At 40.1% G+C, this 13,329-nt stretch overlaps 1 long non-coding RNA gene across 1 annotated transcript in view; it reads left to right on the plus strand.

Moving 5' to 3' along the window:
* Window positions 1-6,794: 6,794 nt before the first annotated feature.
* Window positions 6,795-13,329, plus strand: part of LOC110344356 (uncharacterized) — an 85,342-nt gene continuing 78,807 nt past the window's right edge. Inside the window, exons 1-2 of the long non-coding RNA XR_015444061.1 lie at window positions 6,795-7,230; window positions 8,171-8,212. This is a non-coding gene — a long non-coding RNA (uncharacterized LOC110344356). The remainder of the gene's footprint in view (window positions 7,231-8,170; window positions 8,213-13,329) is intronic.

Consider the following 13,329-nt stretch of genomic DNA (forward strand, 5'->3'; position numbering starts at 1 on the left):
GTAATTTATCTTTATTTTTGTACTGAAGCCACATATAGCTCCCATCCTCTTTTGCACTCAAGAATGACTCTGTAAGAAGGTGGTTGAAATAATTGTTAAAAGAGAAACAGGCATAATACATATGCGAAAGGTGACAATGTGCAGTGCTGTTGTTGGCTTTAGTCCATTCCTGTCATTTACATCCCACAGTGATTTTTCCAGTGATGTTTTACACAGCAATAAAGCACTTTCTTGTTGAAGATTTTATCAAACATTGATACTTTGATTGTTAATCAATAAAATAGTTTTAATAAAGTCCAAAAGATTTTTCAGAAATGTTTTATCAGTCTTATTTGCATGTTATTTATTCAAATAAGAAGGTAACTAACTGAGAAGCTGTTTGAAATAGGTGAAGGAAACAGAGCTTTTATTCTCAGCATTGATATCTGAGAAGATTCTCACCCAGAATACACAGCAGCCTGGCCCAGTGAGGCCAAGGTACACTGTCCACAGGGGAGGGCTGCCATGTGTCTCCTCAGTCTCCCGGGACCTCAGCTAAGGCTCTTTGCCTCCTTTTATTCTGCTGTAATTCAGCAACTGAAGATCAGTTCATCCAAGAGGAAATGGAACTGATGGGGCATTATCTTTTAGATCCAAATGATCTTCTTGTTTTCATCCTTTGAAGATAATCTCTGTCCTCATTGTGCATCCTTGCAGAGTGTGTTCAAAGTGAGAGAGTCCCAGATAATCCGGGCAATTTGTCCTTGGATCACTGTATGCTTAAAGAGAGTGCAGCAGTACAAAATGGTTTCACTGACTTTGATTGCATGAGACACAGCTTGACAAATTTAATTTTCATTCTAACCTATATAAAATAGAATTTGGGCAGCTTAAAGGAAAATACGGTATAAAGGCCCCAGCACCTCTGTCATCCCACGTGATGTGCAAACTCTCCAAAAGTCAGGCAATGGAAATGAATTATTTTCTCCACTGTTGTAATGCTTCCCAGGAAAGAGTTGTAGATCAATTAATAGAGTGGTATGAGAGACTGATAATTACAACTCTATGGATAGTAATATGAATTTTATCTAAAAACTCTGAGGGCCTAAAGAATTTTAAGAAGAGCCTGCCCCATCAAGCACTTTAGAAAGGGGCTCCTGTTTTGCTCACTTCAAAGAGAGGTGTTCCCTTACATGTATCCTTTCTGGCACCAGCATATGCAGCAAGTGTCCCCAGTATTCTTTCTTGGCTTATGGGATTGAATCTTTTATTCCCCCTTTCCCATGGCTTAACTCTAGGAAAATATAGACCTGCTTCTTGATCACATATTATCTTTCCTCTGTGACCTCAGGTCTGTTGGGGACTTATGTATAACAAAATGACACTGTTACATTTTCAGGTAGTGATATTTATGTTACCATTTGGCTTTAAAATAATTAGCAATTTTATTTCTATGAAATGATAGTTCCTGATTGTGGGTCACTGACTTTGGTTACTTGATAAAATAATCATATTGAATTATTGTCCCAAACAAAAACCTAGTGCTTGGTTTTATTACCTTTGTCATTTGCCTCTCTGAAAAACTTGCCATACAGCTCACATGTTTCTTCAAATTTTGTTTTTCTCTGGCAGTCTTTATTTTTCCTCCATTTTTGGATTAGGTTTTAACTGGATACAAAATTCTAGGTAGCTGGTGTTTATCTTGCAACACTGAATATTTTGCTCAACTTATTTCAATGCCTTTTGCCTTGTCTCTCTACGGGTCTTAACTCAGGCGATCCTCCTGCCTCAGCCTCCCAAGTGCTGGGATTATAAGGGTGCACCACCATGCCCAGCCTCCTTCTCTTTGTCTTAATTTTGTGCAGTGTGAATATATGTCTAGGTGTAGATTTTTGGTATTCATGCTATTTTGGTGTTCTATGAGCTTCTGGGATCAGTTGATTGGTGTCTACCATCAATTTTCCAAAGTTCTTAGCTGTTATTACTTCATGTAGTATCTTCCCTGGTCTCTCCTGTTGTCTGTGAGTGTCCTGGGAGACTCCCACAGAAGGTTCGAGCTTGCAGTTCTCCAGCCATAATCCACCAGTACTATGCTGGAGTCATACTGAAGTGGAGGCAAGGGATAGAGAGAGAAGAAAAATGCCACATACAAGATTATATCCCAGGCTGCTTTATACTTTCCCAGCTCATCTCATGGTAGCCGGAAGAAGAAAGGGTACGAGCCAGAGAGGCAGGGGCTTTGAACTAAATATAGTTCCCAAGGGCAAGTTCCCATGACCCACCCCCTTCAACTAGACCCACAGCCTAAATACCCCAATGATACCATTCAACTATGAATTCACTAGTGGATTATTACACTGATGAATTTAGAGGCCTCATGATCCAATCACTTCTCAAAAGGACATCAGCAACCAAGCCTGTGGCACAGTGCAGCTTTTTGGGAGCTTATCATATCTAAACCATAACAGCTTTTTAATTTTCAATGACATGTCTAAATTTATGAATTAAAATACATCATATTTATATTTTTATATCAGCAAACTTGCATTTATATATTCATACTCATATTTTGATGTTTATACCTGCAATCATATATATTCATTTATATATTACTCACACATGTATATATACATAAATACACAGTATGTATCACCTGCGATAAGAGCCTTAAATCAATAAATATATTAAATATACTAATTTGAATAAAGCAGGCCTAGAGCCCAATTCTCTTGCAATCCAGCATTTTTATAAGTCATCATCTGACTCAGAGAAGTGGCTGGCTTGGTGGATCAGAGCACAATGTCTGGATTCAGACACACTTGGAAGCAAATTCTGCATCCAGCACTTGTGAGCTAGATGAACTCTTGCACCTCAGCCCCTCCTCTTTCCATACTGACACTCGGCACTGAGCAGGTATGATACACTGAGCGAGGCAGGTACAAGGGCCTCCTGGAGACTGCATGAGCCAGCTCATGCTAACATTACAGATGTGACTATCATGGTCACCATCCTTTTTATTGTTTTTTCAGTCCTTGACATTTTCTGTCACATTTTATTGAGCTTTCAAGAGATTAAAGTACACACTGAGCCCAGGATCTTTGTGGGCTTCCCTCTCTTCTGTCTCCTGGTAACTGTAAGGTCAGGATTTGGGGCCCAGAACATTCTTCCAGGCTGTGCAGTCAAACTCTCAACTCTCAGTTATTCCTCATCCATGAGAGTAGGAAACCCCAACTCAATAGCCTCTTTCCCCCAAAAGGATTTTTAAATCAAATTTGCAAAGATTAAAAATGTAAGAAAAGTTAGTAAACATACAGTAAGCTAACTTTATATACTGTTTATGAGGGCTCCAATTCTTCCCTAAAAGCATTTTGGCTATATGTATCAAAATTATTTAGATATTTTTGTCAATATTTGTACTGCTGGGAATCTAGAGTAAAGGAATACAAATGTGGACCAACAATGATGTGAAATTGCACTCATTATATCTTTATAACAAGAAAATTAGGAAGAATTTTAGATCCAGCTATTAGAGGATATGTACACACACACACACACACACATCTATGACGTATACAGACAGACTTTGATACTTGATTGCATTGAAACTCATCAAATTTGGTACTTGACTCATTTTGATGTGAAAATTTTGGCCCACTACTCATCATTTGTTTGGTACACAAAGCACAACTAGAATTTGTCTGTGTGGATTGCTTTGTGACTTGCTACCCGCCCCAGCCCAAACAATTTTTTTGGTAGTTGCTGTGGCCCCTGGAACTAATTAACGAGAAGTACCAAGATACCACTATATATGAATAATATAGCAAATTTCAATGATACAGTGTTAACTGAAAAAACAGTGCACATAATGTCATTGTCTTAAACATGAATATGAATGTACATGCAACATATTCATGGAAAAACTGAAATAAAAATCCTTGAAATTTTAACAATGCTATGGCTGGAATTAGGATACTATCAATTGTCATTTTCCTCTTTATACAATTTCACACTTCATAATTTTGATAAAATAACTATGAAAATACTACAGAAAAAATGATTAGTCTTTTAGTTTGGAAACCTCTGTTTTATAAGGGCCATCTGCTTCCTTAATATTTCTGTTCAAACATGAACAGCTGGAGACTCATGCAATATACCTGGAGATTTGTTTGTGGTATATTTTTAGTGTTACTACTTTAATGCTTATTAGTGTCCCCCATACATCAGGCAGAATGGTGCACATTGTAGCTTTCACTTCCAGAGAGAAAAGTGAAGCACAGGCTGAGAATAAATGAAGGGAATAGAATGCAGTGAGTAGCAAGTTCCCGGATGTCTCAGCAGCCATGGTTCAGAGTGTGCAAGGAGATGACTGTCTTTTCTGGCATTCTGCTGCAGCTCCTGTAGCTTTTCCCATGGGTTTTCTGGTTCCAGCAGATGAAGCACAACACCTCCTCTGGTGGTGAGCATGCTAGGGGTGTCACTGCTGCTGCCAGGAGCCAGTGAACAGAGGAAATGTGGGGAGAGGCCCCTGAGGGGTGTTTATCTGCATTGTTCTCTCTGGATCCCACATTCCCCTGGCAGGTTGCAGATTTATTATTTTCCTTTCCCCATGAGGACAGGGGTCTCAGAGTGGTTTCCTAGCTTTCTCCATGTCACATGGTTTGTGGTTGGCAAGGCTGTGCTGGGAATCCTAGGCATGTGTACATCTGAAACCTCATATGCTGGTCATTGTGCTACATCCATCCTGCACTGTTGCCCTCATTGCTGAGGAAATGTAAAGGATGTAGTCTTCAATTCATATTGCTGTTAAGGAAGTGACTGTATGCAGGCCCCCAGGATTGGGGAATGTTCCAAGGAAGTTTGAATGGTCTGGAAGAAAGAGAATTCACTGTGGATCAGTTCTTTCCTCCTCCAATAGCACAAATCAAGACCTTTTTACCACCGTGATATTCTGCTAACTGGTCAACTCATTTTCCTGCAATAAATTCTATGCACTGTTTCCACAAGATACTGCTGAGTACTGCTTTACTAGTGTGTGCGGGTGTGTAGACACACCCGCACACACACACCCCCCCCCACTGTTTGAGAGACTAAAATCCTAACCTAAACTGGCACACAAATATTTCCAAATCTGCTCTCAAACAGCTTGTACAACTCTTTTTCTCACTTACCTTTATGCACCCTTTAAACTAGTCAGTGATATTGACATAACCTTTCTCTTTCCAGGACTCCCCTGTTCTCCCACTCCAGAGACTGCCTCACATCCTTCCCTCTGCCTGGAACTGCCCACATCTCCACATCTTGCAAAATGTAGCAGCAATGTCTTCTCTCCTCAACTGGGAAATAATGTTTCCACATCCTACCTCTCAAAATATTGAATTTAAATGCTTTTGGTGCAGTCATTTTCTCTAAGATAGCACAACAAGGGAAGGGACTGTGACAAAGCAAAGCGCTGCTGGATTCTGAGTCCACTGTATACAAGCAGACTGTTACTCAGCCTGTGTGACCTTAGAGCATTTCAACTTCTGTAAGACACAGATTCCTTACTGGCAAAATAAAGACATTCACACCAATCACATTGAGTTGTTCAGATTAAAAGTGATATTTATTGCCTTGTACTTGGTAGGTGCAGATGCTCAACAAATGTAGTTAAATAAATAACAGCTATAACTTTGATCAACTGCAATGTTCTTAAGTGCTTTGCATGGACCAGCTCAGCTAATCTTTATAGCTGAACACTGTGGACACTGATAACAAGGCACTATGGGGAGAAGGAGACTGGGGTGCAGAGGTTAAATGGCTCATCCAAGGTCACACAGCAGCCGGAGTTAGCTGGGAATTCACTGGAGTGCCCTTATGCCTTTGCCCAGAAAGATCCCAGAAGAAGGGAGACCACAGGGATTTATTTGATTTTTTTCCCCTGCTATATGGATTCAGCAGGTACCTAAGGGACTTAAAAACATAAAACTGATCCTCATACAGTATATTCTGGAAAGTGAGGTGGACTTCTGATGCTCCCTGCACCCCAAACAGCACTGAGGGCAGTGCAGGCAGGAGTGGACAATTAACAGGTATCTGTACAGGTAAGTGAATGGCAGGTAGCTGGTAAAGCTACATCCTGTCACTGTGTAGACTCCATAAATGTGTGGCTGTGAGAACTGCTGAATTACTACCAGGAGAAGGTGGCCTTGCCATAGAGTCCTGTTTCCCTTCAGCTCTTCCACTGAGAGAAAAGCCCAATGCACTCAGCACACCCTATATATCTGCATAGCAGCTCCTGTGGGATGCTGTGTTCAGATGGGGTCTCCTTCCTGGACTGTTTTTCTTCCTGTACTGTCTCCCTCTAAGGGAGAGGGCCTTGAGGTTCACAGGCCTGTTGGCTCCACCCTACCCAAGGAACATTCCTGGTCTACATGATCTCTTTTTTATGATCTCAACATTTTTATGCCACTAATTTTGAAAATCTTTGAGGGTGTTCTGATTTTACTTTATAATATGATACTATATCATGTGTATTATAATCTTGCATTTTGGTGACAAGAAAAACATATTTATTCAGCTCTAATATATATATATATTCACTGACCAACAATTTTAGGGAATTACCAGAATAATGGCACAATATAAATGAGCACAGTAAGTATATAATTGAAGATGTTCATTAAAAACTGGAAATGAGAATGATTTATACTTTAGAGATTTATACTTTCAAAACATTAGTTTCCAGAGGAGCCCATCTTGCTCTCTTCTGTTTTCACAGGGAAACAGTGTCCTCTCTGGGAGACCCCTACGATTGGTTCCCAGCCCACCCCATTGGATGCCACTGTAATATTAAAACATCCGTGGCTTCCATGGAAAGACTCCAGCGGTTTCCTCCTTGGTCCTCACCGGGCTGTGAAAGCAAGCGGTTTGGAAGCGGTGGAAACTGCAGCCTTCGCGTTCTAATTACTCCGCGGGCTTCCAGGGATCCGCGGGGAGCGTTCTTTGCAGCTGCGCTGTTCCCACGCCTCACGCAGCGACATCCCGCGACACACCCCGGGGGCAGTCAGGGCTCTCAGAGCCCACCGCTGGCTGCGGTCCTCCGTCTCTGGGGCATTGCTTACGGCAGCGCTAATTAATTTCTCTTCCTCACCGCGCACTCCCCTTGCAGGTATCTCGTTTCAGAGTCGACTCCCGGCCTTGTCCTCGTTTCCAATCCAAATTAGCTTAATGTGTGACGAAAATCTCATCTCGACCTAGAGGCAGGAGGCTCAGGTGAGAAATCAAATACTGAGTCATGGGGTGGGGGCACGGAAGTACTATCCCAAATTTATTTTCAGCCCCGAGACAGGAAGGAAGCGGGCAGCGGCCGGGCAGTGGGGCGCGCAGGACAAGCGCCCGAAGCGCTCTTGGGCTGTAAGGCAATCAGGCTCGCTCCGGCCACAGCACAAAGGACGCATCGATTCCCTGCTTGGGGGCCAAGAAAGCAAATCGCAAAATAACAATTTCAAATAATTACTTCCAATGCGTCGCCAATTCTCCTATTTCTGGCTCTGGTTCATGTGTATATTGTTTAAATTTACCGATTAGTTTACATAAAGCACCAAGGTACATTCAACGTAGCACCTGTGCTCGGCATGTGTTTTCGCCGCCTTGCTGCCAGTTTTTGGCGCCTCTAACGCTGGAAATGAATCAGAAAACAAAGAGAAGGCTAATTGACAGGTCTGGGGATGCCGAAGGAAAACTGTGACCTACAATGGGAACTGTCGTCTTAATGAGAGGGACCAGAACTGTAGTGCGCAAGGCTCCGGGCTGGGGCCTCGCCTGGCCAGCAGATGGCAGCATTGCCTTGGGACGGCCGGGCAGCGGTTAGACCATGCTAAAGGCCGCCTTCCTTGCGTTCATCTCCACTTGTCAGATTCTTCATGAGTGCCTTCTGTAGAACTGACCCTGAAATCGCATCATTTAATCCATAATCATATATTGCCAACATCTCTCCCTTTTACCGCTTATCAATGGCATTAATTCATAGGAAACAGAGACCACTGATAGCTTTAGGCAACCCTCTGGAGAAGGGAGACATTCATAAATGCAGACAACTGCCAGGGACAGCCACCCTGCTTAAATTAAAGAAATGGATTTTATAGAAAAAGGGGAAGCACACAGACGAAATAATAGAGATTTGTGGTTCTTCCCTTCCTTTCCTCTTTTTTAGCACATTTTACTCTGCAATCAAAACACAGATTTTCAGTTTAAGGTAAGGTGTGTTTGCTCAACTGGTCAGTTGAATGTGTCTGTGTTTCTAATAAGATTTTATCTAATGTACTGTTTTTAAATACCCTCTCCCAAGATATAACCAGAAATTGATGTCTAGGATTGCATTTCACATTGTCAAAACAATGCCCCATAGTACCCCAATTCTTTTTAGCTCTATCTTTGTGGTCTAATGATTGCAAAATGGAGGAGTTCTGGAAAATGATAGGATGCTACAAATTGATGGCTGTTGGTATTCCACAGATTTAATCAAATTAAGGTTGAATTGATGACACATGATGGGTAAAGAGACATTTATTTTCCCTCAACACTTTAAATTTCTGGGAGCAAAAAGGAATGTTTTTTCTTACTAGAGCGATTGCTATGACCTCCCAAGACTCTAGATGGTACTACAGAATCACCCCATAGCTCCTGTGCCACCGTTTGTTAGGATCTTTTTTTATTACACTTTGTTAGGGTATTTAGGTGGTTGTATTAGAAAATACACTGAAAAGAACAATTTTTTTAAATGGCAGTGTTATAAATGTAAGCACATAAATTGACAATGTCTGAGAAAGATAAGATAGGTGTGCTTTATGAGTTTAATTTTAGATCTCATATTTAGATTAATTTTCAACTGAGCATTACAGTCTAAAATGTTCTAAAGTATTTAATGACATTATGCTGCAACATTAATGAATTATGCTAAATTGGAATGAGATTTTCCTGAAACACAAGAACAAGTGAAGAAGGCATAATTCCTTCTGCTCTGCTTTTCTTTCTGTGCATAGCTCCCCGTGTGAGTGTATGGTGTAGGTGTGTGTCTGCTCATGCATTTTAATCTCCTCTGAATGAAGAAGTAGTTGTTAGCATGGGGAAATGCCCATGGGTTCAAATGATGTTCCTCCTCACACCTGGGCCAGGTTTCCTCTGATACTCACTTGCTGTAGACACTATTTCCAAAGCAAGCTTTTGCTTTGCAGGAACAAAGTTAGCAAAGAAACTTCGCTTCTCTTGTTGAGAAGTGAGCCAGGGAAAGGAAAACAGGTACAAAAGTAAAACAGGTGTAAAGAATGACTTTTTACAGAAAAGAGCTATTTTGAGAGCCATGCAGTCCAAAAAAAGGTTCTTTCCTATAAATCACACAACAATGGTCCTTGGAAGGTGACTTCTTTATTTATCCCATTTAGTATGCCTCGAATGGATGTTCTTGCCATTAACCTTTGCAAACCATTTTGAGCAGGGGTGGGATTGAAATAGACTGCGGAAGTTCCTCTGCCAGGCTCCCTATTCATTATTTGGAGACAACTTCTCTCCCACCCACTCTAGACTGATCAGAAATTTTACCTTTCCATTCCCAGAATTATCCCCTTCTTTGCAAAGCACACACACAGGCACTTATGCACAATATTGTGTGCCAGATCCTGTTGTATGAACAATACATTGGATGATCCCTTTTTAATCCATAAGTCACTCTTCCTCAGAAGATATTTCCACTTTACCAATAAAAATAGAGATTTTGAGAAGTTGAGCAACTTGACCAAAAGCTCTAGTATATACATAATTGAGATAAATTAAAATCTAGCCCCACCTGATTCTAAACCTTGTTCTGTTACAAACTGTTACAAAGCCTTATAATATTGTATGAAAATCTATGCCATTAAAAAGTATACTAACAAAATTCTGACAAATTAAGAACTTTTACTTGTATCCTTCATCTACTTTCATCTACTCACTGCCTATTGTCACATTCAGTAATTCACTAGCAAAATTTCCTTGACTGCTTGGTTTGTGCTTGGCACTTCTTTGCTGGACCTCCCAGCCTTGGGAAGATATCCACGTAAACTTTTTGGTGTAATTTAGAGTGTTGATGTGTGCCTGTGGATTCAGGAAGACTTGTGCACATGTTGCTAGACTATGATGTTGCATTTATCTTGAAGAAGTTTTCTGAACAGTTATGTACAGGTTGGTGTACTTATATGATTAATTTTCTAAAGTTCTCTGCATGGGTTTTAAAAGATACAATTTCTCCTTATGCAACACACTGAGTCTCCAGGCTGTCCCAGTGCCAGACTAACCTCAGCAGCCTCAGGCTCCAGACTGCCTTAGTGCTACACTGGCCCTCAAATCCCTCATCATTAGACTGGCAGCTCCAAGCCCAGCTTACAGATTGGCTAGAGAAGAAACAACTTCCAGGCCTGTCTATCACCAAGCCAGGCACTGTTTCCCAGGACTCCATACTTGTATTTATGGACTGAGTCAGCAAGGATGCCCTGAGACCTAGAAGGAACCAGTAGCACCTGGTGCAGACTTGCCCAATGAACTTAGTCTCTAGGCCTCCTCCAGCACTGGCCTGATCATCACAGCCACAAGCCTATGCTCCATGTCAGGAGTAGGGTAGCTTCTGTAGCCTTTGTCATTAAGCTAGCATGCTTACTGCTACACTACCGGCCAACCACTGCAGATATAAGAGCCAAGCCCATCCAGTGTCATGCAGGCCATCCTCTGCAACCTGAGACTTTGAGTCTGCTATGTATCAAATCAGAATTCCTGGCCTGAAACAATGCATAGTACCCACAAATCAAGGCTCCAGGCATGTCTAATGGCAGGCCATTACCTTCTGCCCAATACTCCAAGCTAGACACTGAAGCCTTATGGTCCAAGAAACCTAGATCCAGGCTGTCCCAGTAAACCCCAAACTTAACAGGCCTTCATGTATAAGAACTCAAAAGGACTATCTCTTTATACCCAGGTCACAGGCTGGCACATTAAACCCCAGAACCCAGGGCTTCTTGGATTTAGGCCAACATCTGCACACTCCAGGCCATACCAGTAGACAGAGGCTCCAGAAAGATTCCTATAATCCAAGGGTTCAGGCTAGCCCAGTGCTTTCTAGGTAAGAGGCTAGTAACTGTGATTCTAGCATCCAGACTGGTCTGCAGCACATATATCAAACAAGCTCTAAGATGAAAAATACAAGAATGAAACAAAAATACTATAGAAAGCATCATTACCTGAACTGATCAAGCAGAAGAAATAATCTCTGAATTTTAAAATAAGTTATTTGAAAACAAATTGCCAGAGGACAAAAAAGAAAAGAATCAAAAGGAATGAAGAAAAGAGTTATTGAAAAGCATCAAAAATGCAAAGGCTCATGTTAGAAGAGTTAATAAAAGAGAAGAAGATAAATAGAAAGAAAACTTATTTAAAGAAATAATAGCAGAAAGGTTTCCAGATTTGGAGTAAATTTTAATATCCAAGTACAGAAAAATCAAATTCAAGCCAAACAAAACTACACTAACTCATATTTGAAAGTTAACCTTTAATATCAACTTGATTGATTTGAAATGCTCAGGAGATTAATAAAGCACAGCCTGGGTGTGTCTGGGTGAGCAAGGGGGATAGATATGATCTTTTGGACCATATTTTGTCCTTGGTTCCTGACTCTCTGGTTTTTCTGTGGCTTTCTTCTTCCTGGCTGCCATGAAGTGAGTACCTTTGTTCTGCCTTACTTTCCACCACGTTTCTGCCTTGGAGTCAGCCAACAATGGACTGAAACTTCTGAAGGCATGAGCCAAAATAAATCTTTTCTCATTGAAGCAATATTTGTATTTATTTTGGTCACAATATGAAAAGCTAGCACATTGTATCATAATCAAATTGCTAAACAACAAATACAATGAGAAGATCCTGAAACATGTGGAGCAAGGAAGCAAATAGAACATAAAGGCACGGTGATTTTGGATGTCTCAGACTCCAGAACTGTGGGAAATACATTTCTGTCGTTCATAAGTCACTCAATATGAGGTATTCTCTAGTAGCAACACAGACTAAGATAATGCTCAGAAATCACTAAAATCAGAGAAATACAAATTGAAATCACAATGAAATATTGCCTTACATCTGTTAGAATGGATACTATCTGAAAGAGGAAGACATTAAGTTTTAGTTTGTGGGAAAACAGAATTATCGTGCACAGTTTGTAGAAATGCAAGTTTGCACTCCTATTATGGGACAATATGGAGGTTACTTAAAATATTAAAAAAGAATTACCATATCCAGTAATCCCACTAGATATGAAGGAGCTGAAATCAGTATGTCGAAAGGTATCTGCCCTCCCATGTCCCATTGCAGCATTATACTGAATACCCTAAATAAAGAAGCAAGCAAAATGTGTATCAGTGGACAGATAGATAAAGAAACTATTATACACACACACACACACACACACACACTTGAAATATTTATACTTAAAAATGAAGATTCTGCCATTTACCACTACATGATAGATCTGGAGGACATTTTGCTAAGGGAAATAAATCAGACATAGAAGGAAAAATATAGCATGATATGGCTTACACATGGAATCTAAAGTAGTTGTCCTTACATCAAAAGTAGAGGGGTGGTTACTTGGGATTGGGGCAGTAGGCATTGGAAAGATGCTGGTCAAAGAGCACACTTTTCCAATTTGAGGGAATAAGTTCAAGAGAGTACTATTAATAAAATTTATTGTCTTCTTGAAAATTGATAAGATTAGATTTTAAGTGTTCACATAAAATTATATGAAGTTATACATATGGTAAATAGTTGGATTCAGCCATTCCACAGGGTAGGCATATTTCAAAATATCATGTTTTATATAATATTCCAATTTTTATGTCAATTTTTAAAAATAAACTTAAAAAAATCTTCATGTCAATAAAGATCCAGTTTCTGTAGGTGTTCTTTTTTTTTTAAATTTTTTGGTACCAGGGATCGAACTCAGGTCCTTTTTGCAGTAGGCAGCGAAACCACTGAGCTAAATACCCGGTCCACTATAGGTGTTCTTTTTAAAAACTTGTTCATTGTTTTATCTTTTAAAAAAATCTTTTTCTGTTTTAGAATGAGATGCAAAATTCTCTCATGTACTATAAGATTTATCATTTTCTTTTACAGTTTTGTTAGTTTTATGAGTTTTTACTATATTTTAATAAGTGCATTCAAGTTTAGAATTAAAATTATTTTTTTCTGGAGAATTAAGATTGATTAATTGATTGATTGATTTGGAGAGGAAGAGGACTGAACCTAGGCCTTTGAATTGAGCTACACACCCAGCCTTTCCTTACTATCTAATTTGAGACA

Source organism: Heterocephalus glaber, unplaced genomic scaffold (assembly GCF_053883595.1).
Source record: "Heterocephalus glaber isolate CG9 unplaced genomic scaffold, H.glaber_assembly_v1.0 deba00001593, whole genome shotgun sequence".
NCBI classification, from domain to species: Eukaryota; Metazoa; Chordata; class Mammalia; order Rodentia; family Bathyergidae; genus Heterocephalus; species Heterocephalus glaber.